This window comes from Coturnix japonica, chromosome 32 (genome assembly GCF_054131305.1).
Source record: "Coturnix japonica strain WE chromosome 32, WE-NBRP24, whole genome shotgun sequence".
Lineage (NCBI taxonomy): Eukaryota > Metazoa > Chordata > Aves > Galliformes > Phasianidae > Coturnix > Coturnix japonica.
The window spans coordinates 3,229,854-3,254,930 of NC_140694.1; the positions used below are offsets into that span (position 1 = coordinate 3,229,854).

At 44.0% G+C, this 25,077-nt stretch overlaps 2 long non-coding RNA genes across 2 annotated transcripts; both read right to left on the reverse strand.

Moving 5' to 3' along the window:
• Nucleotides 1-649: 649 nt before the first annotated feature.
• LOC146755475 (uncharacterized) lies at nucleotides 650-4,401 on the reverse strand. The gene is made up of 2 exons (XR_014938046.1): nucleotides 4,320-4,401; nucleotides 650-1,447 (listed from the first exon to the last, which is right to left on the reverse strand). It is a non-coding gene; the product is annotated as an uncharacterized LOC146755475 (long non-coding RNA).
• A 2,226-nt stretch (nucleotides 4,402-6,627) lies between these two features.
• On the reverse strand, nucleotides 6,628-18,619 carry LOC146755476 (uncharacterized). Its single transcript, XR_014938070.1, has 4 exons — nucleotides 18,525-18,619; nucleotides 18,079-18,212; nucleotides 16,929-17,088; nucleotides 6,628-6,756 (listed from the first exon to the last, which is right to left on the reverse strand). It is a non-coding gene; the product is annotated as an uncharacterized LOC146755476 (long non-coding RNA).
• Nucleotides 18,620-25,077: the final 6,458 nt, after the last annotated feature.

The following is a 25,077-nucleotide window of genomic DNA, read 5'->3' on the forward strand; positions in this document are numbered from 1 at the left end:
TCTTCTTTCTACATGGTTGGAAACTGTTCCTGATGCTCAGAGCACTCTATACGTCCAGCTATCCATAACCATGAGCAGCTGCCTTCTGTCCCTTCGATCCAGAACACACGGACTGTGGCACCTCCAGCCTCAGGTTTGAGGAGTTTGCCAGTAGCATCCAGCCAAATTCCTTCCAAGTCCACCAGAATGATTAAGTTGTTAAAATCTCTATCTATTCATTGAAAGAAAATGGGCTGGAAAGAAGCGAAAACAAATCAAACACCTTATTTTCCTTTGCAGTTTGGAAGTGGTTGTTTAAAGCATTACTCCGCAGGGTGCAAAAGCATCATATGTATTTAAAACAGCTGTTTATTTCATAGAGACTCTACTCAACTTGGATTTTCTTAAAATCACAGTTTCTTTGAGAAGACATTAATAATATCAGCATCTGCAAGAGCACCAATTCACTGCTGAGTGGCATTGCAGCACGTATAGCAGTTGGTGCCTTAAGGAATGCAGTACTGTGTGCAGAACAGATCCCAAAAGTCACCAGGCAAGCATATTTTCAGGCACAAAATCTGATTCTTAACTGTATCTCTCTCTTAATAGATGTCAAGATGGCTGTCTTAAATCTGACAGACACGAGATCTAAATTTCTTCACAGCAAAGACCAAAATCAATAGTTAACCTGAGTGTAACCTCTCTGCTTGAAACCCATGTGCACTTAATTTAGGAATTACAAATTAATTAGTATGAATTATTATAATACAAATGATCAAAACACCATTTAGCATGAAGAACAAGCATAGCACAGGGCTTAAAAAAACAGCACAGCTTGTCAGTGAAGTATCACAAGGCTTGAACCATCCAATGCTTTTTTCCTGCACCAGGAGCTACGTCATATTGTAGGTCTGCAAAAACCAACAGTGCAGGATCTTACTCCAGAATGCTGAGGGGTCTGAGCAAGGACAGACTTGCATCCTACATTTAGCATGAAATCACATCAGTTTAGAAGAATACTAACCGTGATCCGAAATTGTAGTAATTAAAGGAATAATGTCCAAATTTAATTATTGGGCCCCTCACACAAGTAAATGGAATTATCTTCAATGGTGTTCCAGTTACACTGCATAGCTGCAGCATTCATTGACTGGCACTGAGAGCAAATATCTGTGTACTTGTAAACGTGGCAGCATCTACTGCAGCTTTTTGGGGAATAAATTAGTGGGAGGAAGAAGTAACTTCCTTGGCTGTGCAGAATAGTATTGCCTTGGTGCAGAGCTTGTACCCCTTGAGCATCTTGGACAGGATCCCTGTGCTGCAGAAGGGCAATATTAGCTGCCCAAAGAGTCAGAATGATAGAGAAATCAGCAGCTCTTCTCAGCTCATAGGCTGGGCAATGGGGAAGAGGTTTGGTCTCACACACAAGGTCTTCAGGAGGGCTGTGGCAAAGCTGGGAGTGGGCTTCCTGTTGGCAAATCACAGTGCAAGCGTTAATTGCAAAACTGTCTATTTTAGGATTGTACACAGATTTTATTTGACAAGCCAAATTTTGACAGTTCACTCTTCATCAACAGAGTTCCTGCTCTAAATTACCAAGTGCCAATGGCACTCAAGGTAAAGCAGTGCGATAGTAACCACAGATTGTTTGAAGGTCCTGCCTCACAACGTCTATTGAAAATTGAGCATATAGGGCAAGGAGAAAAGAAAAAGCTGCATCCGTAGGAATCATTTTGAGCTGACACAATGCACTGTTGTGGCTTTTTCCCTTCACAGCTTGCGTGCAGCAGTTCAGCTCGTTCTGTTTTCCCTACCAGCTGCTGTATGAACAGTGCCCCTGTCAGCAGGAAGTTACAAAGAAATGAATGAAGACTGATGATTAACGAAGAAAGAGGGTGAATATTAATCATGGAGTCAACATTTGATGGGAGCACTGATGGAATAGTGGTCCCACTGGAAGTTGTTAGGAGTTGATTTTTATGCCCCTGGGCAGTAGCTTTAAACCACGACTCATGATGGAAGAGAGGTAGCTCATAATGTTTTAAACAGGCCATGGTGGAAAACATACCTTCTCCCTCCCCTCCCCAGCTCCTCTCTTTTGTTGTGCTACAATGAGAACAGAGTTCCACCATGCATCCTACATTTGCCCAGAGCACCGAAACTGTACAGATCAAACCCTTAAGCAGGCTCAAACAGGGACAGGACATTTCCATTTTTCCTTGCTGTTCTACCAGAAGTCTACAAAGTCGTCTGTGACAACACACTTCTATAGCGAAATAACTGAAGTATGAATTTTGGTTGTTTGCAACCTGATTCAAATCTCTTTGAAGGCAATAGGAGTCACAGCTCCACTACAGAGCAAAGCTCTCCTAACCTTGGCTGGAATTTCCTGTACCACACAAATTAATGAGCGTACTTGCAATCAATACTGCATATGATGTGCACAGCTGATACTCTCTTTCTTTGATATTATACAAAATCATTCATTATACCAGACCATTCATTTTTCTGATGAAAAAAAACAACTTGCAGATGCTGCCTTCAGGCAAGCTTCATCCACTTCCCAGACCCAACCACTGATCCAAAATGGAGAGATCAAATACTGTTTGGATACTGCAGATTTACTGCACGCATCAACTTTAATTGGACAGTCAGAAAAGACTTGCAAAGTCACTCGCGTATGGCTGCAGCCCAAAACTGAAGTTAATGTGAGTTGGACGCACACCAACATGCAGCTCTTCTAACAGTCCCATCATACAAAATAAGCTGTTACATGTGTTTTACAATTTCTCCTGCAAGTGTTTCAGGGGGTGTTTTGGAGGGGTGGAGAAACAGCAAGGAAGGAAGAGCTGATATCAAATGCTGTAATTCTGTTGAAGCTAACAGGATACTGATGTGTCACTACGACAGTTTTCCAATGTTTCTGTGGTCCTCATTAATCTGATCAGCACTCAGAAGGATGCAGAAATCACTGCACATGGGCTCTTCCATGAACCCTGCTCTACAACTTAATCTGTGCCATAGGATGTTGTGTCCTCATTTGGCCATGCAACAGCAAGTGTGTTATTTGTCCAGAGAAAGCTCTGGATTTCAAAACACAGGCAGCTTTCCTATTGCCTTTCCTATTTCCTACTTGGAGCACAATGTCAGGCAGATGACAATAGAAACCTGATAGGGTTTGCATGCATTTTTCTGGAGATTTAGGCTGCGATCTCTTGCCATTCAGCAACTATTCATCTCCCAGAATGAAGTGACTGTTCACAGGATGGTTACAGTTCCACTTATGTGTCCTACAGAAAGAAGGACAAAGCCAGAAGTGTCCCTTTAATTTCAGCAACAGTAAAGACAGAAGGGAGCCACAGCACAACTACTCACAAAGAGTCTGAGATTCAACAGAGAAAGTCTTACAAGTGCACTGAGGCCATAAAGAGCTGAACAGTAGAAATCATTTAATCCTCAGTGCTGCATTTTATTCACAACATTGGCCCTTCAACAGCCCAGAACCCTTCAGGTGCATTTCCAGAGCTGATTACTGCTGTTCCAGGCAAGTAATCTGCAGGCACGCAGGTGATTTGCTGGGAAGCTGTCTGCTGCTGCTGCTCTCAGATCCTGCTCCCTTTTTTGCCTTTCAGTTTCCAGAGCATCCTCTGTGCACTAAAAAACGCTCCGTGCTTCTCCTCTTGCTTTCACAGCAGCTGCTTACAGAAAGCCAGCAGTACAAGAGGCAGCAGACACAGAGGCAGCCTTTATTCTAATACTCTTGCAAAACTGGGTGCTACCTTGCAAAGGGTACAATGCATCGCAGCTCCCCTACATAAATAACTTTTTAATGCACCTGTCATTTCAGATGTCACACCAGAGACAAGGTCAGGCTCAGAGAGAAATCAGCCTGCTCCATCCTTGACCCGTCATTCATCATGGCATTTGTCCACAGCCAAGCAGCCCAGTGGGTTAACAGGGAAAAAAACCTTATCTGAGCTCTAAAAGGGTCCCATTTCTGATAGGAAGAACTTATTAATAATACTCTCTGGAAAGCAGCGGGAGTTCTGATGGACAGCTTTGCAGGGACATTTTTCAATAGAGAAGCTTAAAATCCTATATCTGTGCACCAGATCAGCAGGCTGGAGGAGATGAGAGTTTAATTTTGCAGACAGCAAATGGTGACTGTTTGTAAGTTATTAGAGAGGGAAATATGCCTTCAGTGTTATGGGGATATACGAGCCTTGCCTTCACCTTTCCCCATGTATCATGCTGCGTGTCATCATAGGCACGTTAGCACGTTGTGCAGGTCCCCTCAAATCACCGGGCAATAATTAGCATTGCAAACTGCTGGTTCTTACCTCTTTTACAGGACCCAGCTCAGTTCTTAAAACACGCACCCCCTGAATTCACATTAACTTCAGGAAAAGATTCCTGGGTCCTGTGGAGTTAAGAATAAAAAGCATAAAAGCTTTAAAAATGGCAGCTTTGTTCCTAATGCAGATAACTGCAGGCTTACGACAGCCTCAGAGGCTTCTGGCATTGGTGTGAGGGTTTGTGATTTGGGGGTGTGTGAGAGCAAGGAGAGAATGAGAAAAGGGAAAAGAGAAAGCAGGGGTAGATTCACAGTAGCTTAAAGAGCACTGACTGTGTGCTCGACAGCTCACTGACCTCGTTGGAGAGCCGAATGCAGGGCACAGGAGCCACATGGATTGGGTACGGACTCAGGCTGACCTCTGAAATCTGCACTCACAGCATTTTATGAGCTGATTGTTGTTAGACCCACAGACTAAGGCAGTTCATGGGCTCAAGAACACAGAAGCAAGTTCCCACGGCCTAAAGTTTCCAAATTGCATAGTAAAGACTCATGTATGAGCAATTAAGCCATCGCAGCTCTAGAGTTTTCCACTTAGTTCAGCTTTATTTTGTTGCAAGCTGAATTAAACTGCTATATTACATTAGCAGATATACCCCTAAGGAGCACTGCAGACCCTACCTACGGCTCAAAGAACAACACTGGGCTGGTTGGTGTCTGCTCTATCTGCCTTCTATCAGCTCTAGCATGGATTCTGATATGGATATAGAAACTGTATTTTGAGATACAGCACGACCATCTTTACTTAATGTCTACTTAATCTCTACCATGTCTACTTAAGACACCTGGTATGGGGATGTCACCTGAACTGGTGTTGCTCATATGCCTTCTGTTCTCCTTACTTAAACAAATTCTCACCTTGCCAATGCAGTGCAGTTATTCAGACTACGGCTGGGATTTTCAGATCCCAAACTCCTCATGGATGGCGCTGGCTGTACATACAGTCTCCTTTGAAACCCAGGGCCATGCACAAAGCCCTGCCTCACTTTCAGCAGAGCCACCCTCGCCCTCCAGCTCTTGCTATCCCCAATCTTTCCCCATTCCTCAGCTCAGCTCCCATCATCGCTCTCCCTGTGCCGACTCAGCGTCTCCCTTAGAACTCATCTGTTTGCTCCGAAATGCTTTGCTTCCTCTGCTTTGTTTCCCTGGACCTAACATTTTTATTTGATTTTATTTTATTTGCCTCTTTTCTCCCTCCACAGGGTGACAGCTATTTTATCACCTACAACAAGAAATGCTGAGCCTGTCGTGCAGGCAAAACATTTGCAAAGGGGCAGGGGGTACACAGAAAGCAGTAGGAAATTGATAAGGGTTGTAAAGTAGCTTTATAAAAATGCCGACAAGCCTGCTCAGGGCACAGAGCACCTGCACCTCTGCCCCCGGCAGCGCTTCCTTCAGATGCTCCTATTGTTTTCATTACTATTTGTGACTTGATCATTAATAAATTACTATTACTTTTTATTTTTTTTTTTTTTTTTTTTTTTCCTGTTGGCTCCAGCCACCAAGGGAGCCAGCAGGTGCACCACTTTTACAATTAGCCCTCTGTAATGTATGGTTGGCAAGAAAAGTTGTCCGCAAGCTGCAGACTTTACCAACTGCTTGATGGCAGCAACTAGAGGACAGTGTGCAGGAAAGCACCTTCATGTGGCAGCTCACACAGCCAGAGGGGTTCAGTCTCAAACTTGGGGTCCTGCTTGTGAAGGTGAGTGGTAGAGGCAGGGGAAGAACGTACACAGGCCATCTATGGGGTAATGAGATCACAGTAAGTCTTACTGAAACCATTATTTCCATCATCTAAGATACTGTCCTGGTTAGAGGCAGCAGTGCAACTCATTAAACAGGAATCTGACTGATTAAACTGTTTTGGTTTCAGGAGGGGAAGTTTAGCAGTGAAATCAGAAAGTTGCTTCTCTCCATCTGCAGACTGTGCTCACTCACAGGCAGGGCTCTGGCTTTTCAGATCAGTGCTGTTCTCTGCGTTTGTGTTGGTAAAATTATGGTTGTAACAAATTCCCTTTGTGATAGAATATCATTCCCTCAAATACCACCATCACTGCATTGTCCTGTCCAGCAGCAGCTAAGTGGCACAAGCTAGGTGTTGTTTCAGTTCAGCCACATCAGGGATTATCAGCACAAGGAGTGTGCAGAGCTGTTGTGTAGTTTTTCCCCCCAAAAAAGACAGTGCAAAGCAGAAAGCATAAACCATTTGGTGATACCTATACAAGGCAAATGAAAAGTGAAAAATCCATTGCAAAGTAAATGACCACAGACCTCAGATCAGGCATATAGCCAGCAATCCAGGGAAGCTGTGTATCTTTGTCTCTGAGACAGTTTTCTTCCAGTCCCAATGAACTCAGGTGTTTCACGTAGTTCTGATGGGAAAGCATGTTCCTCTCTTGGAGGAAGTCAGCTGGAACATGAAACTAATAAAGAAAGAGAAAAGAAAAAACATATATATTTAAGATGACATGCTGCTGAAAATCACCAGACTCAGAGCTTGCATTGAGCAGAGCAGGTTCCACTGATGCTGCTCTTCTGCCTTTGATAGCAGCTGTACAGGGTGCTCCAGAGAAGAACAAAGCAGCAACCCTGTGACAATCTGCCCCTTTTACTGCTGCAGGCACAGATCCAATCTGGGGACTGATTCATGCTTTGAATCATAAGATTAGAAGTCTTCTCCAGTATTTCCTTCCATAGAAGGAAATCGAACATCTCATAAGTGGCTTCCAAACAAGCATCCAGATTCCTTGCATCCTGCTAATGTGAACTGGACGTTAAACCAGCAGCCAAACAAAAAGACTGATTTGCTTTTCTCACACTACTTAATACCAGAATCAAAATGCATAAAATCAAAAACATTTCATAAGAACGTCTTCATTTGCAGACTCAAGTCACTATGAATTGATCATAACAAATACAGAAGACATTGAAAGCTCCTCTCCTGTGGCTCTCAAGGTCCAAACCTCTAATCTTGGTCACTGCATTTTCAGGCCACTGCAACCCAACAGGCACTTCTAAAAGAGCAGGAAAAAACCTAACAGGAGAATGCTGTCATGTCAATAGCTTTTCTAGTGAGTGTAATGAATGCAGACAACACAAGAGTACTTTGATAGAGGAATCCCATCTGTGTCTAACCAGTAAATCCATGCCGCGCAGTTTGCGTTCAGTGCAACCTGTTTCCTTCCTGAGAAAACAGAACACCAGGAGACTTTGAGGTAGAGAATTTAAGGCAGAACCAGTTGGTACAGCCTTATTCAGGATAAATATGAAAGCTCAAGGCAGATTCTCTTGCCCCTACTGTAATATATGCTATAAGTTAAGATCTACATGTATATCCAATCGCATTTGTGAAGGTAGGGAGGGGAAAAAAATCACCATGTAGTTAGACACAATTAAATGAGTTACATAAAGGGCACATCTTTAAAAAAAAAAAAGTCTGAAAACTTTGAAACTGAAGTGGAATGGAATAGCAGCATGAAATGTCAGAGCTGAGTTAAATCCCAGCTTCAGAATCAGTCATCGATCCAGCCAGAATAGGTCACCCAGCCTTCATCCTGCCAAATTTACACTGTTTGTTGAAGTATGCAACTCAAAAAGTTAGAACCAAAAGCTGTCCCTCTCCACTGCAGCTCAAACACACCATTCTCCCTACTGAAAAACTGCCAGCGTTTTCTGTTTTCTCTTGTTCCCTTCCAGATTTATTCTTTTCATGCCCAGCTGTGAGCAGGGCAGTGAGCAGGGGGTCGGGGCTGTGCAGGCTTCATGGGGCAGCCCGGGCACTAGCTCCTGTATGCCTTGTGCAGACCCCATACCATGAAGCCATTAGAATTCCTCCTGCAAGCAGCATGCTGAGTCCCTTAGCTCCTTCCTTTCACTTGACCTGAACTATAGATTCTGCTGGTTGTGAGCTCAATCACTGTCCTCCCCAGGTCTGCTATTAAACCTTGGCTCTAAGAAACCAAGAAATTAATCTCTGGTGCCCGACTTTTTGCAGCCCAGCGTGCTCTACAGCAGCTATGCACAACCTCTGATCCCCAACTGCATGGCCTCATCCATAAACAAAGGTACCTTGTGGAGACTGGTGAACCCAGCTGATCCCTCACTAATATCTCCTGGAGCAAGCAGAGCACAAAGCCTTTCAGCTTGGAAGTTTTGCATTCTCTTACTCTTGGATTAAGAAATAAAACAAATTAAACAAGACCCTCACATCCCTACGGTCTTCATTTTCTACAGCACACCCATTGCAACGGGTGAAAAGCATTGCTTTTGCCAGTTACCAGACAGAGTGTTAGTGGGTGAGACAATGCCATGCATCCCTCTGCACTGCAGACCCAGCGTGGCACTGGGGCAGCACAGTGAGGAACAAAGCCACTGTGCATTTGTTAATCTGTCATTCACACTAACAGCTGTGGGTACACGCTGAGAGCCACGGGCAGGGGACAGCCACCAAACCACAGCCAGCAGCACTATCAGAGCAGAGCTGAAGCACTGGGACCTCAGGCCTGTCTGCAGTAATTTTCTTTTGCTGATAGTTACAAGGATTGCTGCAATATAAATTCCGCATGGAGTGCTGAGAAAGGAAGGAGGCCCCGCTGCACCAAGCGCGGTGTTAGATAGGAAGAGATGACCATGTAAATAAATGGGGCACAAAGGAAGTATTTTTCCCAATTTTACAGGTGAGGAACCATGGCTAAAAGCCATAAATCAGTTTTATTGAGGGGATACATGGTATTTACAGGAGAAATAAGAACTGAGCCTCAAATCCTTATCCACTGCTCAGTCCCATTTTGTTCCTTTTCTGCTTTGAGGGCCAACAAAGCCCACCAGAACCAACCTTCGTGTCTGCCCATACAGGATGAAAACTACCTGTGCTCCTCCAAACTACCCACCATTTGCATGTGCATATTGCATTCACCTGCAATAAGCACTAACCCTGAGCACTGATGCAGGCTGCTTTGGCACAGCAAACTACTCACTGTGTGATCAATGCAGGCGAATATTTACTATCCCTTTATTTTTTTTTCCTAAGTGCAAACAATAGAAGAGCTCCCTCCATTCTGCAACGCTCTCTTCTCCATATAAGCCATTCAGCATTCACCAATGCAATATTTTGTCATTTCAATAATCACCAGTTTATCTTTCCCCATTTTCATGGTTTCTCTGGAGACCTCTCCCCTACCAGGCATTAAAGCACAAGCGGTAGATTTGGCATTTGCCACAAGTAAGGAAACAAAAGCCTTCACAATGGGAGAGAAAGAAAGCATTGGGAACCCTGCTGGGACAGCTCCACTCCCATGTGCTTCTTTCCCCTCCAAGTTTCAGCCTCCCCTCTTGCTCTGAACCAACTGCTTATATGGCAGTGCTCTGACCCGAGGGTGCAGCGGCAGAAACAATAACCCAAGTTATACTTTTTTTCAAGTCAAACATCAATTGTGCTTACAAGGCAAAAATCAGCAGTCCATTTTCCTTCTGCCTTTATACTCAGAAATTCCAGACAGAGAACTCACTGCCTTCCCTTGTCACCCCTGTACTGCACAGCGGTGCTTCTCGCAGTGGGGCTGCAGGTCTCCAGCAAAGACTGAATTCCAGCAATGAGATGCCAGCCTCAAAGGGCAGTTGCAAACCCAGAAGGGAAAAGAGACATGAGATCACCAGCAGAACTACTTGTGCAGTGCTGTGGTTTCACCATCTAAAGAGCAGCCCCTCAGTAAACTCATTCCTTTTGAGGTCTTTGTCCTAAGAGTCTCCCTCCTTGTAGCTCCCAGCCAAAAGCGCATGGAGCCATGACTGTCTCCATTGCAGAACCAATGTCTGCAATATTCCCACTCAATAATCTTTGTCGCAGACTTGAGACTATTTTTGGAAGCTTTAAAAATATCTAATGGGCACCTTTTCTTTTTATTCAGACACAGCATCTTTTTATGTTTAATAGAGATTTGAAGAAGAAGAAAAAAAAATCTGCTTAGCATCAACATGCCTTTCTATTAAAAATAAAACAGCTGAGTAAGCAAGATGACTTGGACAGGAGAAAATTCTGTTTATAGAAATGTTTACTATGGTTATCACAGGGCGATAGGGATGACTGTGAACCACAGGCTCTGCTGACAAGTGGTGATGAACCAGTCACAGGAGGAGGCCACACAACAGAGAAGGAATCAACAGCTTCCTAGGTCACACATAGATAGGGACATTGGTGTGTGTCCTGGAGCACGATAAGGATGAGCCCTGAAGGAACCCAAGGAGGTTGTGGCAATCAAGGCCAGGCTGGATGTGGCTCTGGGCAGCCTGGTCTGGTGCTTGGCGACCCTGCACATAGCAGGGGGGTTAAAACTAGATGAGCATTTTGGGCCTTTTCAACCCCAGCCCATTCTGTGATTCTGTGAACACACTCAGAATCACCACATGCTCTTCTCCAAATTCAGAAAGCTCAGGAGCTGCAAGAAGGAGTATGAATTCCTGAATAATACTGCCTCTCTCTTGTATTTTAAGCAGCCAACTAACAGAAAACTATTTGTGCTGCTTTACCTGCAGGTATGGCTATGGCAGGGAAGGACAACTGAGGAGCTCTGCAAGGAACTCACTTTTTTGGGAGCATCCACTGTTCCTGTGCGGCAGACTAAGCCTTCTCCATTCTGCATCCAAAATTAGGGATGTCGGAGGAGAACTGAGTCAGATCAGTTGGATTCTCTTCCAGGCCCTGCCACCAGCTCACTATGTGACCTTGCACAAGTCACTTCATCTGTTTGTGCTGAAAGCGTCTCATCTGCAAAACTGTATTTACCTTTGTTAGAAAATGCACTCATTTATAGATATAGAACGATGAACATGAGCCAAATACTGCTGCCATCTTGCTCCTCCTGGCTCTCCATCTTTTTTTGACTGCATCATTGGGTGGTTTTCCCACCCTTAATAATCAGGGCTGCTTTTAATGGCCTGAGTGTTTTTTCTCCAGGTGTTTTTTTTATGGCATCTATATAAGACAATCCAAGGAAACTACAGAATCATCTCTCCAAATTTCTCATCATGTCATTCTGCCAAAAACAACAGAAATATTTGCAAGCAGGTTGGATTCAGAGCCTTCCAGAAAGGTCCCCGTGTCTCACCTGCACCACCACGTCCCTCCTCTGCTGCTCAGGAGTTCTTACACGCAGCCACATTGCTCTCCATGGAGTTCTTGAAATGGTCCACCTATATTTCTCTGAAAAATGACCATTCCCTTAAAATACGGCACCTCCTCTCATGGCACACTGCGATGTGACTCAACAGCACCAGAGTTGCAACTCATATTTCCACAGGGTGCCAGCATCTCAGCATCAAAGTGCTGCTGGCTCTGGACTATCATCTGCGCTGTAATTAAATTGAATCCACTCCTTGGCTTGGCTTTATCCCTGAACAATACCAGCGTTTGAGTAATACATTCTCAGGGCACTAATACATCACCTGGGCGATCCCTGTCCATGATGTATTGGCGCAATACATCAGAGAGCACTCCCGCTATAAGGATCTATGGGCATCATACATCAAGGTGAGGCTGAGTAGTGATGTATGGCTCAGAAGATGGTACCGTGCAGCAGTGGACCAGGCCAGGACCAAGAGGATAAAGGTTGGCATGGCCGTTAGCCGATTTCCCTGTGTTATAATGCTGGCACTGACCCAGTATCTAACTTTAGCCCCTTATTTATTTATCCCAAAGCAACCTACCATTGGAAGCGCCTATCCTCGGATGCATCATTCTCACAGAGGTCTCAGGGGACTGCTGGTACACAATTAGCAGGAGTGTATTCTCAGCTTGATGTGGGGGGTTTTTAGCCCATTAACACTAATGGCAGCTGCAGCACCAGAGCTCCGTATATCACAGAAAACACGGACACATGCACACGCTTAGCTCTGTGCAAATCTCACCCATTCAAGAGGCACCTGAAGATTATTGGGAATAAAATAACCACAGAAAATTGATGGAAGCAACCACTTCATTGTTTTCCAATAATTACTTTCAAATATATAAAAATTAAACATATAAAACGTAGAAACACAAACCCACCCCAGCACACGGAGGCAAAGCCTTGGCCAGCCTGTAGGACATGAGGGGCATTGCAGAGCTCATAGCAAAGCATTGCTGGAATGCCTGAAGGCATTATCAGCTGGGGGAATGCTGCTTTAACCCACTGAGGCAGGAAGGAGGCAAAGAAGCATTTGCTGACAAAGTCCTTCCCTTCACCCCTCATTTTACAAACAGCAAAATAAAATTAAAGTATAGAGCAATATAAGCCTCAGTGGAGACAGTTGGAGATGTTTGCTCAGGAGAAAAATGGCAGAGAATAACCCTAAATGAGCCCCAAACACAGCTCTTAGTAAGAACCCAAGGGAGATGCCCTTGCCATGGCTATATGCCATGCATCACTGGAGCCTGCACCTGGGCACAGTCTTCCAGTGCTTTGGACAGCAATGTCCTGGGGAGCAAAGGTGGCTAAAACCAATCTCTGTGCTCCATACAGAGTCACTCGAGGTCTCACGTAAAGCAGACTTATTGCCCCCATGAAAGAAATAATAGATCTAATAAAATACTTATATCCTGGCCAACACCTCTGCCCAGCCTGGTGAGCCCCCAGGGGCAGCGAGTGGACAAAGCCAACTTACAATGTGTCCTCCTATCCCTCCAACCCTGCAGCATGCAACTGCTGCCCCCAGAGACCACCACAAGGAGACCATCCTCACAACACACAGACGTGAGGCTGTCATGGCCAGGGCTGATGCAATTTGGGCACATCCCTCCCCTGCCCTGTCACCCAGCTGCCTGGTTGGCAGCACGTGAACCCATGCTTTGCATCTGCATGAAGAGTTCAAAGCTGGCAGTCCTTAATAATATAAGCACAGCTGCTTCCCTCCACAACTCCCCTCAAATCAAGCAGCCAAGATAGCTTTCTGAATGAACGAGCTATCTTAAGGCACTGAGTGAAATAATTTCTCAGATGCTCAATCTAGTTTTTGAAACAATCTGGAAATGACATTCTCATTAATTACACACCACGTATCTGGAAAATGACAGCGCTACTGAGCTGACAGTGACAAGGAATCAGAAAATAGCTTGTGCAGGTGGAACAAGTCATGAACAAACCTTCGTGTCTATATGGAGGGGATGGACAGAGCTGTGAGGGGCAGCACTGCAGGTGCCTAGAGACCATTTGTGCAGCAGAGCCACAGTGAGCAGTGGGTGATTTCACCCTCCTGGCACTCACAGAGGGAACTTCAAGCAGTGTTTCCCCTTTAAAAACCAAGACAAGCTCAGCCTGGACAATCATTTATATTTGCTTACTCCTTGAGCTTTGGTGCAGTGATTGCTTGCTGGGCTGGGAGCCTCCCAGCCATGTCATAGACCAAGAGGAAAGTCAGAGGTCTTCCCTGGGCTGAGTCCTGAGCAAGTCAATGGGAAGTAAATATAAACCATAAGCACTGAAGTAAGTGAAAATAAACTGTTTGGTGCATGCTTATACAATGACAGAAGTCTTTGCAAATTCATAAAATGGAGAACATGAAAAGCAGCAAATCCTTTTTAAAACAGGAAGGAAGTCAGGTAGGTGAGCAGGAAAAACAGCCCAGTAGTTAATGTGCTAATGTAGGACCTGGAAAACCTGAGTTTACAGGCCTGCAGTGGGCCCATAAACTTCTACATGCTATCACTGAAACTGGAGAACCACACTCCATTACCCCCAAAACTCAGGAACTGCTTATAAGAACTTCAGGAATTGGGTTAAGTCTCACCAAAAAGGGAAAACATGCCTGTTCGACGGAAGCCAACAGCAGAAGGCAGGAAAGCTCACATCACTTGAAACCACAGCTCGCAAGGAACCCAAACTGCCCAGGAGAACTGAGCCCACAGCTCCATGCAAGGCAACTGATCCCCTTCTCAGTGCACAAGAAAACAATACTCTGACCTTTAAGTAACAATTTTAGTTGTATCAAAAAACTGAAGTGACTTGAGAGCCATTTCTCTTGCTCCCTGGAATCATTTACAAGGGGATTTTTGCACCCAGGCAGAGCATGCAGGCAGGTGGCTGCACCCAGGAGCAGTCCATGCAGCCAGAGTTTGTCTTGGCAGGGAGCTGCTGGCTTCCTTTGCATACAGGGAGCAACCCGGTTCTGCTCAAGAACTGCCTGGTTTAGGAACACGCACCTCAGCAGGTTGGAGCCCTGCAGACAGGCTGCTTTCGTGAGAGAGGGCGTGAAAACAGATCAAAGTCTCAGAAGAAGTTTATTTTAAAGTATTTCCTACAGCCCGATCAGATTATGTTTTTAAAAGTTCAATTATCTTCTGATAAACTCAGCGGCCAAATTAGGAAACTAAATACAATTATTAAAGCATAAGAGAATAATTTCAGATCTGCTACAAGAGCCAATTCAAACTTAACAAGCCCACAGATCCTGGCAAGTAACTCCACACAGATCACTCAGCTTCATTTCAAACTAGAAGACCAGATGAATGCCTGGGATATGACTTACATTGATTCTCATGTTTTTAATCAAAACTTACACAGTCCTTTTAGCTGGCCAAACCCAGAACCAAGATTTTGTAGAAAGGTATTCAATTTCTCTATGGAATTGGGGGATTTGAGCAACCCCGTGCTGAGCTATCAAAGCAGTGCACAGAACTTACCTCCGGCGTGCAATGCAAAGCCTGAAAACTTGGAAGAAATATTTCACATAGTGCAGCATTTTGCAGAGCAATCTTTAATCCAGATGCTATCCCAGCAGCTGGGCTGATCTCCTCAACAACTTCAGTACAGTTCTGTTGTGGTCTTTTTTTCCTGAAGAGAACTTCTAAACTCACATCTTGTTTGCCAGTAATTCTGAATTCCCATTCACCAAGTGACCAGCAATGCACCCTGCCATTATACCATATAGCCATGCTCACTTGGGAGCATGGCAGCTGATGTCCCACAGCACACACACATTCATCAGAAGGGAGATGCCCACAGCTGAGGTTATCAAGAGTGGAAACTTCAGTATGCAACAGTGCTGCAGGTGAAGTTTCATCTGACACATTTAACCTTACATATTGTTGCATTTTCTCTCTTCCTGTAGGCAGCGTGGGCTCCTGGACATCACACATCAGTGGCACTAATGAGGAGAAGTGCTGACCACCAGTCAAGAGAAAACGATACCTAACACACCATCTCAGTCTGTAGATTACTGATACCATCATGTTTAAAGGGCAAAGGCCAAAAAGCACGAGCACAGGACCCTTGCCTTTAATAGGGTTGCCATATATACCCAAAACAAAACATACTTTTAAGCTGCCTGCATTTATAAACTCTTGAGGCCCATATTTGAAGGAAAGGGAAAACCTTCCATGCTGACAACTCCTCCCAGCAAGTTACAGAAAGGAGGTATTTAGGGGAGAACATGAATTCCAGCCCCTGATGGAAAAACACACTCCTCTTGCAGCGATTTCTGTTGTTGTATTTTTGTATGGGGGTTAAAAAAGGTTTGATTTTGCAGTTTAGCATGTTGAGGCCTCTCAGTGCTCGCTGTCGGAGGGTGCCGATTACCCAGCTTCATTCATCAAAGTGTCACTTTTCTGACAGCCATTAATAAATATACTGCCAGAGCCCCTCACACCTGGCAGCCATGGCACACTGCAACGCACCGCTAACCTAATTTGCTAACCTAATTGCTGCTTTCCCCATTAATTTTAGTCCTGTCTTGTTTGGTGTTGACATGGAGGGAAAAAGAAAGAAGAGTGGGGAAAAAGAAGCAGGCAAGAAAGTAAGCTTTGGGAGTTTTCTGATTATTTCTTCACTTGTTCTTCCCCCTCCATCACCATTTACTTGGGGGTATCAGCTTCCTTTTTATCCTTGCCCTTTCTGAGAGGGCTGGCAGCAATGGCAATTTGGGCACTGTGGTGTGAGGGCTTAACAAGCTGCACACCATGTGTTACCCACATACAAGCCCAGATTCTCTCAGCCCCCCACCCTGAGCTCCCAGCCTATGGCTGCAAAACAGTGGGGCTTGGGGTGCTCTGTCCCCCAGACATCATCGGTCTCAGCACTTCACACCTGCCAAAATCCCTACTCTGTTAATTCAATTCCCATCCACTCTCAAGCGAACATCACTCAGTTCCATTAATCATATGATTTTTCTGATAAATATCCTCTTTAAGGCCCAGGTACAGACCAAGTCCTTTGTGACTAAGCTGGACTGAAACGCAGGTCTCCAGCCGAGGTCAATTAAGACAAGGAGTACCAGACCCATCAAGCCTTCAGGCAGTGATGAATTATTGTTGCAGCGCTAGTAAAAGTCTCCCTGCAGGACACTCACCAAGCTGTTGCACTTGGACCACACATTGGGGTCCATATGCTCCAAAGCTTTTCCTTGCCTGATTAGGTCTAGTGATGGCTGCCCGCACCCACTGCTCCAGCTCTGCCTCCCCTTCTCAGGAACAGTGCTCAATCACTGGGGGCGCAGAGGCTCCCTGGGCTCTGCACAGCCATCACTTGGCCACCAATGCTTGGTTAAGGACACAGACACCTGTGTTCTGCAGAGCTTTCCAGATCATTAATTCTTTTCTCCAATTAATGCAAGAAAAGGGTGCACTTACCCCACAGGTAAGGCCTGTGTGCATGCTCCTGTCCCCTCAGCCAGGCAGCTTGGGTCCATCTTTCTTGGTAAACAGAGCTTCCCACTGCCAAGACACTCAGACCACAACCACACAACATGAGGAATGGTCCTCTCAGTCTGGGACAGCATCCACTGCCAACCTGTGCCAAATACAAGAATTTTGGATGCTTCCTTAGCATTGGGAGGAAAGGAATGAAGGTGGCCAAGTTCCACCTTAAGTGGGTGATTGCAGTCTGCTAAACCCACAACAAATAACCGAGTCTCAAACACAATCCAAACACAGGGCATGTTTTAAAATTGCTTGCAACGAGACACTAGTAGATATGAGCACGAGAGGTTTTGCTGCTTCTGAGCAGACTTTGGTGCAAAACGCATGTTTTTCCCTAAAAGAAGCAGAAGGTTTAAACAGTTTTAAATTGGATAATACTACAAGAAGGCTCAGACTGTTTCGAAATGATGAGCTGGTAAGAAAACCCTTCTTTGAATCAGGATTATTACAATGATATTAGAGGATTAGCACAGGTCTGGGAGCAGGATTCAAGCAAACCTGCCAATTCTGGACATTGGACATTTTGACTGCCTTTGAACCCTTTAGCTATTCTGACAGTTAAAACTGTGCTGCCATGGCACAGCCCTGCTCCCAGCACTTACACCCACAGCTCTCCCTAAGCCACAGGTGAGATCTGTTTGTATTTCCTTTAGCACAGAAGGGCCAGGCTGGCACACACTCACCTTTATGGCTCGTTGCTACTCTGCCAGGAGCAGGACACACAGGCCAAGCCTTCCAGGAGCCTTATAAGTCAAACACACTGTCCTGTTCCAAGTGGAGTTAAACAGGCCCAGTAAAAAGTAACAGCACTTCAGCTTTTAGCCAAAAGCCTCCATTCACGGCCCTTTAAAGTTAAATTTACTGCCTCCATTTAGCAACATCCCTGTGAAACTCCCTCCTGGTTCAGAACAAAACCTCTGTGCAGTTCAGCTGCGCTGTGGCAAACAAAACATTTCATCCTAGGGATCCAGCCATGCATCTGTCTGCCTTTATTCAGATCTCTGTGTCTCTTTATTCCCTTCGGTTTTCAACAGCTCCAAGCAACCAGATAGCACAGCTCGTCCTGCTCCCCACTGCTCACCTTTCTGCTATGGCTGAAGAGCTGATCACAAGGAGGAAAGCCACCAACATGTCTTTTTCCCCTGTGACAGAAGTGGATGCAGCTTTATTGAGCTTCTTGGGCTGCGTCTTCCACCACAGGCAGATCAAGAAAAACTACACAGGGCAGAGAATGAGTAAAATGATCAATGCTCTGCCCTGGAGTATGATAACTCCCATTTTTCAGGAGTCAAGGTTAGCTCAGGGCTTTAGCTGCTCTGCAGGATCAGCCCTGCCCTTTGAAGAACCAATTCGTTCCCTTGCACGAGGCTCACTGTGCCCTGACCCATCACACCACTGCATGTGCCACATGCTTTCTGCACACACACAGCCTTCGTGCTGAAGCCAAAAAGCAAGAAAGCAAGCAAAAAGTTTAGAGCATTTCCTAACAAAAGAGAAAATAAGGGAAAACATTCTGTTGAAAAATACCAGGTCAAATGGAGAAGGGAGTCCTTTCATCTTCCATGCTCTGGGTTGGTTTTATTACACTGTGAAGCCATTTTACTGAATTAGTATCGTAATCATGGCAGGATAATGGGGGTATGGAGCACTGCAGCACAAGCCAGATCCCTCAGCTGGTACAAACCAGCATGGCTCCATTAACTTCAGTGGAGCCAATTTATATCAGCTGAGGATCTGCCCTTTAGATTTTACTACAGGAAAGCCAGACTACAAATGGGAGAAACCTATATTAAAAACAAATATCTTCAATCACAGCAGCAAGAATGTAGAAAATATTGGCTGAGTCAACTTTTATAGCAATGTTTTCTTTCTCTCCCAAGTGCTCAATTTTGAACACTCCCCTATAAAATTTTCCAAGCCTGGAGCAACTTTCCTCTTTCCTTTGGTTAAAGCCCACCTCACCTGATGGAGGCAACAAGGCTCTGGAGATGCTCAAGTCCTTTCCAGAGCAAAGTAGGGCTTAGGGAACTGGTAGCATCCCTGCACTGAGCCATCTCAGACCTCCAGCCTGCCAGCAGGGCAGTTGTGAAAATGGAGATTGGGCCACAAACATCTGCTCTTCTTGGGAAGCGTGACCCCTTCCCACAAGGAGAAGGTTACTCCAACAGCCCCCTTTAGGAATGCCACTGGGTCCCTCAAATGAAAGCGCACAGAAGAGCTCAGGGCCCCTCAGCAGCCTTGCAGCAAGCACCTTTTGTTCAAAGCCCAGAGCTGTTAATTAAAGGCTGGTGATTAATGATTAAACTCCACGTGGTTCCCATCTCAGGCTTAAAAAGTCCTCAGGATGCTGACTTTGCTGCAGGTTTCATTGTGAAGTTCTGGGATGTGAGGGGCTATTTATAGAGAAGTCCATCAGAGCACTGAAAGGAGGTGCTCCTTCCACATAATTAAGAAGAAAAAGAAAAAAAAATACAATTTCCAAAAAGCATAAAGGTCAAATATTTAGATGAGGTAAATAAGCGATCTGCCTGTATGAGCTGCAGCCAGAAACAAGAGACTATTTCTGTGTGTGCTTTCCCCAGCTGGGCACGTTCAGTTCTTGGACTCGGGTTTCTACAGGCAAATATTCTCCTCTCCCAGGGAGTTCAGAATTCATTGTCCATAAAGATCATGGATCCTCATGCCATATTGCATTCATGAATAACGAATACAAAGGATTTCTACATGCAGGATCTGATGCGTGGATAAGGGCAGCATTTATCCATCCTGCTCACACCCTGGCCTCTCTGCACCCAGCTCAGCCTGAGTGGCACAGGCTGTGGAAATGAAAGCTGGAGATCTCTGAGTTCTACATTGTTGTGGATTAATGTTTTTGGAAGCTTTGAAAACTGACTGAAGTTTAAATTATTTTAAGACACTGGTAATATAAATAATCTGGGTTCCTAGCTTTTGGTCCTTGCTGACCCATGACAGGCCAGGTTTCTTTCCTGATTATAAACTCTTTCTCTGACTGCATTCTATTAAAGAAGGTTGGTTTTTCCTATGAACGTTTGGAACAAACCTCTCTTCTTACAGAAATGTATATACTAGAACTCTTCCCAAAACTAATAGCTCCTCATGGCACTGAATAGCTGAGTACCATACCAAGTCATACAAATGTTTTCACAGCTCCTCGTTTGCTTCAGCTCAGCAACCCACAAAATCTAGGAAATGATGGTTGGAAGGGCCCTCTGATCCCACCTGCTGCTCCATACTGTTGCCAGCACTAGGCTATGGTTTTAGTTCCATAAATAAGATGGGCCGCTTTGTCCTGTGCTATACCCATTCAGTTATTTCTTAACCAAAGGCAGCTGTGCTGCTCAAGCATGATTTGCCCTTCATAAACCCATGCTGATTTTTCAGATTCTCACCTTGTTCCTTCAAACCCACAGGTCTGAAATTCACCTTTGGGTGGATTCTCTCGGACCCATACATTCAAATACATCTGACTTCTCTGACAAGCCCCTGAACGCCCATTCCTCCACTTTTGGCTGCCCTTTTCCTTCCCATGATGGTTTTGACAAGAACTTCATGTACGTTTTCTTTGGTTTCACAACAAATGCATCAACAATAAACCTCTGCTGAAACACCGTATTTTCAAAACACAAGCTGAAACAAATCAATGTCTCCTCACATAAATACTGCCAAGTCTGAGCCCCACTGCCACCATTTTACATCTTCCAGTCTTCCCGTGGTGCAAAAATGTTTAATTGTGGTTTGGGGTTTTATCTCTCTCCAGCCTTCAATTGTACTTATGGGATGCATGTTAGACGTATTTACATTGAAAACTTAGACAGGAGATCTCAGAGCTTAGTTATGCCCTGTCACAGTGCTGTATATCCTAGATAGCTTGCATAGGTTTCAAGAGATTGCAGATTATTTTCATCCCCTTTTGTCCTCAGTAGTTAGCAAAAAATTTGGGTACTTGCAAGTTTTCCTCTTGTGTAAGGGGAAAAAGGACTAACAGCGGAGTCAATGAGCAGATCCTGTCTGTTCACAAAGGACACTGAATGTCCCTTGTTCCCTTCCATGGCATTAAATATGAGAAGAGATTGCTGTGCAGAATTGCCCACACTGTGGCTCTTCTGATCAACACTCAGATCCAAATCCTCCCTCTAGTTTTTCTGACAAAACTATATTTGCAGTATATTTTGCAATGCTATCACTTTCCAATTTCATGGTCTTTCTACAAATATAGTTTATAAACCAGTCCGTAGCTTTTCCATGTATTCCACATGTGCCTGTTTCATATGCAGAAATATTTTGGGGTTTTGGCTGGTGGCTGCTATCATTTGAGCTATGTGGTTTCAAAAATGTCTTCTTACAACTATCCTAGTAAAGGAGTGGCACTTCTGCTTAGTCCATAATGTTACATGACTGGAATTCATTATATGGTTTTCTCCGCTTTGCTTTATCTTGTGAAAGAATGCATTTGCAACACAGTGCCCCAGGCAGTTCATCAGCACCAGGGCTCAATCCCAGCATGACAGACATTACAGAGTCATGGAATATTCAGAGATTATATTCAGGTTACCGACACTGTGTGTATATCCTTATCCATCCTAGTGATGGTTCTCCTGGCTCCATGATTAAGATAAAAACTGCTTCCAGGGAAAAGAAAGAAAGGAAAAGGAATGGAAGATGCCTTTCGTGGTTAATTAATGCAAGCCTTGAACACTAAAATGGGGTGAGTAACATGTCTTTTGAAGTTTGGCTACGTGGAGGGAGAAAAATCTCACATGTAGGTTTGACCTGGTTCAAAGCTTTAACTGACAAAAGGCCTAAAAAGACATGAAATAAAATTCCTGCTCTAGATAAAAGTAGTCATTTATGTTTAATGTAAGATGTCATAGGTACAAAACTAGGCACAGGAAGATTCCCTCTCTCTTTCCAGTCCTCCAGGACGTGCAGAAACCAAAGTCCTCACTGTATGGTAGAAAAGAGTGAAAATGCAATTAAGCTGCTCATTTTTCAGAATAGATTTGACTTGAATTACTCCTGTTTCCAACAAATAGCTCTGCACTGTCAACAGGGTGATCTATGACCATCCTTTCTGTGGACCCTACAAAAGGACAGCAGGTTTCCAAAGAGTGAGGAGGAAGGTATGGCTCTAAACCAATGTTTCACCCAGACTGGCTGTTTTTGAGTAATGTCCAAAAATGTCAAAAGGAAGGTAACCCACAAGAACACAGCATCTTAATGAGCAAGTCTGTAACATTTTGGCAGAGAAAACTATCATCTGCTACTAGTAGTGCAAAGATTCAAAGCTCTGCATGACCCGCGGAGCCAAAGAAAGCAAGCATAGGTTACATTAAAGACTTTAAACTGAATGTAAAAGAATAACACTTCAAATCAGACATATTCCAGTGGACTGCCTTCCTGAAGTAAATCCAGCAGCTCTTTGGACATCAGTGGGTTACTCCTTGTTGAACTGGAAGAAAAGTTTTGCCTGATGCTCTTAACAGTTGTAGCAGAACACAAACATCTGGGTCCAATTCCCCACTGATAGGAGCCCTTCGTTACCACAACTGTAAAATACCTATTGCACAAGAAAGTTAGAAAGCCAGCATGAAGTGCCTTTTTGTGCTGACAAATGTCATGAATGACATTAGGTGATTATTAGGTGATTATTAGGTGATACAATGAAGTATCACCTAAACTCAAGTCTCGCCAATTCCCTTTGTTTCCAATTTTCACACACACCAAAGACTTAAGCAAAACAAGTCAGTAATGTGACAATGGAAGATAAATGTATAATTCATGAACACCAGAGGAAGAGAGTTAGAAAGCAATTGCAAGTACAACGAATAGGTCCGTTCCAGAATGGGAATAATTAGCCCTTTAATTAAACTTATCTTGCTGCTAGACAAGAGCAATGCTCAGCAACACCTGGCCTGGAATGTTCCGGTCTCTGCAGGCAGCAGATGGAGCACACAGACATGATCCACCTCCCTCCTACCAAAGACACGGTTGCCTGTGCCAGCAATTAAGGTCTGGGACAATGTCTGAATTATTGTGAACTCTGCCAGATATTTCCTAGTCCGATTTGTTCTCGGTAGGTAAAGCAGGACTTTTCTTGCTGCTGACAGTCCCCTCTTCCTTACCTTCCTCTCTGCCATTCTGAGACATGCTCCCCTTTTCATCCTTGGCAATGCAGAAATGAACTCAGATTTTGCAGCGACTTGCATGCAAGTATTTCTCAAAGACCTCAGCGGGGCTTTGCTGGAACAAACTCATCCAGGTGGCAGCAAGTGCAGTCCTGAAGGTGTTAACCTCCAAGATAACTGCTTCTTGGACCCTTTGGTACACTGATGGGGAAATCAATGAGATGTCAGGCCTTGGGGGATCCTTTTCACATCCCTCCTGAAATCATTACAATTAATGACAGAAATGGGGCAGCTAAAAGCCCATCTGATTCTGTGACCTTCCTCCAACCAGCAGCCAGCCTGGGAAAAACAAAAAGTAGGAGCAAGTCAAGCAGCCTTAGCAAGATACGTAACAACATATTCAGTATCTAGTGGTAACATTATTCCCATGTATCAGGATACCGGAACCCAGGCAAACTTCCATCTCCCATTACTGCATGGCAAACAGCTCCTTAATATAACCATATGTCATATGAAAAAAGTATCATCTTTTGTTTATATTAAATTTGCAACCTGATAAATCATTATGATGTCTTTCATTTTCTCTTGTGAGAAACGCAATGATCAGGTTCTCCCTACATGTTTCCTCCTGGCAGCTCAGGCTTTTATTCACTTCTATAACAGCAGAGATTCCTTTTCCAAGCTGAAGAATCCAAAGTTCGCATCTCCATAGAGTGTGACTAATTATTTTGCATTTTTACATCACCTTTGTTCCCCTTTGCTCTACCCTTCCGATTCCCAACATGTATTTGAGATAAGAGAACAAAAACATCACTGTCTATTCAAACTGTATACACACCAAAGGGCAAAACCAATGCATGTTTCACTCCCCTAAAACATTCAACTCGGAAAGGCTTCCTGGTTGGTTTGCAGCGAAAATGTGCATGAATTTTCCACCCAACAGATTCAGTTTTAATGAGTAATGTTCTTTATCTGAGCATTTAAGAACCAAATAAAAGATTCATCCAGCGCTCTTAGTGTAATTATTTTGCCTATCCCACATATATACATTAAGATTAAATGGCACAAGGAAAGCAGTTTCTGCCATAGCACCATCAGCACAAAGGGGACTGTTAAAAGTCCTGAAAAGCCAAAAGTTACTGCCTTTAAAATCTGGATTGCAAAACCAATGAGAAGAAAAAAAGTTCTGTAAGGATAAGGATAGAAACACTGGGAAATGTAAGGCTCACACTGAGGCATTAGAGTTGGTTGAATAATAATAAAACTAGACTCATTAATATGTTCACAAATAAGCATGCCAGATTTCTGGGGTGACATTAATCATGGCTCGCAATTATTCACTTGAAAAATCAGCATGAGAAAATGAAACATGATGTTTCATCCATTTTAGTACGCTTTCATTCTGTGAAAATTCACACCAGAATTTAGTGACTATTATTCTCTTGTTAGGAAAGGTTCTCTCATCCTATACAGTAACATTGATTTGGAGTCTATTAGAACTAAATGAAAGAGAAAAACAGTGTTCTAGGGTGAGCTCATCCAATTCCAAGAAGGAAAAAAAAGGCATTTTATTAATAAATTAGAATATTTACCACTAGGCAGAACGAAGCGACTGAGTTTCTAACTGACTCTTCACAGGAAGCATTTTATTTGGAGCACTACTTATTTTTCAAGCGTAAGACAATCATTGACCATAAACAAGAGCATAATGGCTAATAAAGTGATCTTTAAGTCAGCTGTATCCATTTGTTGGAATATTCTGCTTTGTTTCATCCCCTGTTTAAAAGGAGGAGGAGACAGATAAAGTAAAAGTAGAGAAAGGCTCTACACACAAACCAGGCAGCTGGAGGGAGGTGGCTGATTGCTTTACTGAACTATATTCACCATTTTGTTACTGGGATGGAGATATTTGCAGTTCAGTTAACATCTGTGCA